Below are 6072 nucleotides of genomic sequence, written 5' to 3'. Positions count from 1 at the left end.
ATATGTGCATGTGTGTGTGTGTGTGTATACAGACCCTTTCCAAAAAATTACAATATCATGGAAAAATTGTTTAACTTCTATAATTCCATTCAAAAAGTTCATTTTTAATATATATAGACAATACAAGAATAAGAAAAATCAGCTCTAACTTATTCTCAAACTTTGCATGGATGGTTCATGAGATACAATGTACACTGCCTCAAGCGATTCAAGTATTTATGAATTTTGTTGACAAGTGATGGCAGGGCAGAGTTGAAGATGGCTTGTCAGGTCGAGGCCTTGTCCACAGTAATTAGGGTGTTGTTTTGGTCTGTTGAAGAGTCAGAGTTTCTTTATTGTCATTCGCACCTCGTGTGGTACATGTGGTGGAGCGAAATCATGTACACAGGGTCCCAGTTACATCCAACAATAAAATGTATAAGAAAAACAGTAATAACATCTAAGATATGAACTAAGAAAAACATCAACTAAAAATATGCTAAGCACTCGTAACATAAAAACATTATGACGAACAGCAGCATGAACATGAGCATGAGTCTGTGAGCAGATGAGCACGCATGAACACATCAACATGAAACAGATCAGCAGCAACATGAAACAGATCAGCAGCAAGAAGAAACAATAATGTCAGCAGAGGAGTTTGGGTCATTTGATTAGGATGGCTTCTTGATGCCTCCTTGGGTGTTTTTTCTGGGTATGTCCCATTAAAAGCAGACCCCAGAGTAGATTCAGGACTGGAGGGAATATGTATTCTCTCTGGCCAGGAATGTCTCTTGGAGGAGCAGGACAGTGTCATTGGGGAGAGGGATGTCTGGGTTTCCATCCTAGACCTGTTGTCTCAATGAGCTGAACACTGATAAGCAGAAGAAAATCAATGGGTAAGGAAAAATGTGATCTAAAACTGAGGTTCAACAACTTCAACCAAACCAAAGATTATACAAAATTCTACTCAATAGGCATTATAAGATAAAATGGTTGAACTTAAAGGCATTAAAAATATGCAGAGTGATGTGGATTCTTTTATGAAAATTCTTTTATTTTATCTTTTATGAAACAAGGAAATGAACTACAACAACATTTAATTTCCCTCTGGGATTAATAAAGTATTTTTGAATTGAATTGAATTGAATTGATTCAGTGGTGAGAATAGTTGCTCTTATCCGCTAACAGCTAATGATAGATTTTCGATAATTGGAAACCGTTTGCGAAATTAACCTCCACTAAATTAGGTTTAGCAACTTTACATCCACTAACAAATTTCAAAGGTTGTTCTTGTCTGTTGTGGGCGTGTCTTGAAGAGTCCGTTAGGCATGCTATTGGCTTAGTGCGTGTACACGTGACAAGACGTAATTGGCCGACACAGTTTCATCTGGAAGGAGACAAAGAAGTGGGACGCAGACTAGAGCTGTCGTTTCTAACCTGGGCCCGAAGCCATGATAATGTGCTGGATGGGTGGGCCGGGTTGGTGTCAGGCTGTTGATTGTGTCAGCGGATCAGCTGCAATCCAAATATATGGCAACATGGCTTGCCATACAATCACCAGCCGCACGTGGCTATTTCACCGCGAGCTGACGGGCCTTGAAAGAGGTAAAATAAAGTTCAGTTAAGCTTCAGATGAGACTACCAGTAGACAGGAAGCCAGGAAGCGATCCATCGCTCAAACGGGCGTTCAGCCACTGCACTCAGTGAATGTGCGTGGCCGACAACCCAAACAGGTGAAATCCCAAAACAAACGTCAGAATATGGTCCTGTATGAATAATGCAGAATGCAGGCAGAAGCGGGGGCTTTAATGCACTTTGACAGCCATGAAAGGACAAATACCCCCTCAGCTCCAATCTTCTGCCCCCTTTTATTCAGCCGTGAATAGGGCTGAGTACCAAACTTTGGTTCTTTTATGGTACGAACGAACTGCTTCGAATGGTGTCTGGATCAAAATGTGCCTCTTCTTTCGGCATCAAGTTTCAGTGATTGGCTGTAACATTACACGTGGTTTCAACCACATGTAAAGTTACAGCCAATGCCAATGCTGCAGGAAAAACAGGTAAAACACAGACGGGGTTCACGTGGTTTCTAAGGCAAGTTCACGTGGTTTCTAAGGCAAGCCTGAACATGCAGTGCCTGAACGTGCACAGAATTTAAGAGCGTAAAGTTGCTCCGTGTTTGACTGTAAGGAGAGAGAACTGCAGCCTCGTCCTCTCAGCATTTAAGTCAGCCTGTGGGTGTTACAGAGCCTGAACGGCCTGATTCAAAATCTCCACGACCGGACTCCGCTTCGCACCGAGGATGGCGCTATGTCTGGGATTTCAGATGGTAAGTTTATGTTTGTTAACATTACTGCAGCTTAATACGTGCATCACGGGGAGTTAAACTAGGATCCATGTAACGCAAACTTTAAGATATTAGGGTGTAGCTTAATTTTATGGCTATCTACGTAGCTAGCTAAATCAGAAGCTAACTAAAGATTGACAGGAACAGATGAAGCTTAGCTTGTAAAAATGTGCTCATCCATCAGGTCATCTGGTTAAACAGTTCACCTGATGTTCACTGTTTGTTAATGTTCTCCTCACAGGAGGTTCTGACCCTGATGTGAGGAGGACAGACAGACAAAAGAACAGTGAGGTGGGGGCCACAGGACAGTCACAAACTTTGTTAAATGTTTGCTGCTTTTTCTACAGTGGAGGCTGCATGGTGGAGGTAAGTAAACTGTAAAGGATGTTGTTGACCAGTTGAGCTTTTCTCTCTCAGCCTAGATAATGTTTTTGAGCAATAATAACACAACCATGTTATTGTTGATGTTTTGTTCTCATGTCAATTAGGGAGCTGATCAGAGCCCTAAACCCCAGAGAACCACAGAGAAGATTCAGGCAGAGACAAAGAGGTGCAGAATCTGCATCAACCCTAACCTCAGTGAATCCAGTGACCTGCTGGTGGAATGTGAGGGACAATATGTCAAACTGACAACCGGGTATCTGTGTGTGCAACAATCATCATCCACACCCTCAGAGTGAACATTTTCTACTGCTGGAGACACCATCAGCCAGGAGCAGCTGGTTTGTGTCCAGAGAAAACAGACATGTTGATTTTTCTGAAGAAAAACTGTTCAGTGAAAAGGTCCTCAGTGTGAAGCAGTGAGCATTACACTGACGTGTCACTGGTTTGTAACTGGTTTATTGAACTGGAAATTATTTATTTTTATGTAAGAAAACTGCTTGGAATAGAAAAATACCAAAGTTAAAAAATAAAACTCACGATTTGTACTATAATGTGTAACATAATTTTATTCTTGTTAGAATTAATATTAATGATAAAATTGCTACCGAAAAAAGTACAGTTCAGGAACAGATACCGATATAGAAGGGAAGGTACCGGTACCGATACCAAATTTTTTTGAAAGGTACCCAGCCCTAGCTGCACGCGTCCGCTGACCGTTAATAACTATACAAGCAATCAAAGCTTAATTAAAAATGTTTGCGGGATTTTTGGGTTCGGACCTGACATTACTGTTAATTCGTCGGGTGGGGTTTGGAAATGATAGCTACGAGCTGGGGCTGGGTCGGATCGGATTTTTTTGGGCCCGAATGCAACTCTAATGCAGACTGAATGGCAGTTGTCTTAGCAATTTATCATTAGCTTATGCAATTTTTTTCCCTGTTTAGCGGGTTAGTATTAGCAAAGCATGGTTTAGCCAGGCTAACTTTTTGGTTAGTTGTGCCCACCACTGTGTGGATTAGGTTTGTGTGTGTAGTGTGGGAGGTGTGGGGGATGGTTCTTTGGACACAGGTCTGGCTGTCAAGGATTCTTTGGTCATTCCTCAGCTTGGCACTTGGAGAAAATAGTCAACCCTGTGCTGTCAGTGACCAACAGAAAGTGAGCCCCGTTATTCTCAAACTAACAGAGGTGACTTTGAATTAAACTGCTACAATGACTGGGACATGTGAATAATGCAAGGTACTGCTTACAAATGTTGCAGTCTGCCTTTAAGGAACAGAATACAGTAAATACTTTCCAAATGTTCCAATAAAGTTCTGACTTTGACACCAGCTGAACTTTTCACCTGCACATTTCACCAAACGGTCCTAACCACACAACTGTCCATCTGTAAATGTTTAAAATCGAGAAACTCGCTTACAATTTGTTGTCGACCAAAACTATGAGAAAGTGTCACACGTTAAAACCTGAGCATGACTTTAAAGTAACTTCATCACATCTCTGAAGATAAGAACTTCAGTCTGTGCTGCTTCAGTGTGGAAACAACACCAAGAAAACCGCCGAGCAACCGCTGTTATCATTAAGCCGTGAAACTATTCACCTGACCTCTGACTAACCTCTGTGCACTTACTAGACTGGAAGGTAATTCACATAGTAACACATTTATGTAAAGCCTGACTGCAACTCCTTGCTAATAATTTGCATTATTCTGTTTTTATGTTTTGGTGGAATGTAAAGAGTTCGGTCACGATCATAAAAAAAAGCTTTTTGAATACTGTTCATGGCTTTTAAGTGCTTTGTGGTGCGAAGCTGACATTCCAAACGTAAAAGCCAATAACCAGAACTGGTTTCATTTGGTTGTCTTTCTTTCTCTGATTTTTTTGTGTGGATCTGAGTATCAGTTGATGGTTGGTGTGACCTCCTGCTCTGTGGGAATTGTCCATTAATAGAGGAGGAAAAGAGGACTTTAATGGTGAGCAGTGAAAGTATCAGGGGTTAATGTCTGTCCGGACAATATATTGCCAATTACCTTTGTGCAGCCTGCAGTGGAGATAACAAGCTGTGAATGAGGGAAAGAATTTGGCTTCAGTGGTAAAGGCTTTCAGGTGTACTGACCCGTACTGTAAATGGACTTGTGTGGACCTCACCCCCACCCTCGCTCCCCAAACTTTGAATAGGAGCTCAGCACTATTTAGGCCTCGTCCACATGGGAAGTGTTTGTGAACACGTAATTTTTATTATTGCAGCTTTCTGTTCACAAAAAATATATATATTAAATGAATTGTAACATGAGGCAGCACGGTGGCGCAGTTGGTAGAGCTGTTTCCTGGCAGCAAGAAAGTCGCCAGTTCAAATCCCGGTCCGGGGGCCTTTCTGGGTGGAGTTTGCATGTTCTCTCCGTGCTGCATGGGTTTTCTCCGGGTACTCCGGTTTCCTCCCACAGACCAAAAACATGCATGTTAGGCTGATTGATAACTCTAAATAGTCCCTAGGTGTGAGTGAGAGAGTGAATGGTTGTTTGTCTCTATGTGTCCCTGTGATGGACTGGACACTTGTTGAACCCTGCCTCCTGCACAGCCATTGCTGGATATGGGCCCCAGGGACCCCCGCGACCCAAAACGGAAGAGGCGGATAAAAGATAATGGATGGATGGAAATTAATAAATAAATAAAAACATTAGTATTGTAAAATAAAATATTATCAACATCATATTAATTTCTCAACATAAGACACACTTAGTTTTAAACTCTGGCATTAAAGGTGCTGGGTAATGGGCCTTATTTTAGAAAAAGAAGTTTTCTGATAATTCCATAACTTTTCTTTATCCTCATGTGAAAAATCTATGTCAAAAGTCAGATTTTTTATTTTTTTTTATTTTTAAAGGGCAAAGTTAAAATTTTCCCCTGTAAGTAAAAATTATCTGTGTCTGTTACTTTTGAAATAGATTTTTCACATGAGGATAAAGATAAATAACTACATATATATATATATATATATATATATATTAGGGGTGCCGGCCGATTTATCGCCCCCGATTTCCTTAATTTTGGGAAATCAGAAATCGGCCAATACTTGAATGAGAAACCGATTTTACCGATTTGTTTAGTTTTAACAACAATTGTCTAAACTTCATTTATATTTCAGAGCATGACTTCATGGCCAGTTAAAACAAGTTTGTATTGTTTCTAGGATGTTGTTCAAGGGCATGTTTTTAAACAAAATAATATTGGAAAATTGAAGTTGCATTGTGAACTTATAACTCCTGACGGTGTTGCTTATTAAACAAAATCGGAATTGGCCAGAAAACTGCAATCAGTGCACCCCTAATATATATATATATATATATATATATATATATATAT

Source organism: Nematolebias whitei, chromosome 14, assembly GCF_014905685.2.
Source record: "Nematolebias whitei isolate Nwh7 chromosome 14, NemWhi1, whole genome shotgun sequence".
Lineage (NCBI taxonomy): Eukaryota > Metazoa > Chordata > Actinopteri > Cyprinodontiformes > Rivulidae > Nematolebias > Nematolebias whitei.
The sequence above is the reverse complement of the archived record's forward strand: the minus strand, read 5'-3'. Positions refer to the sequence as shown.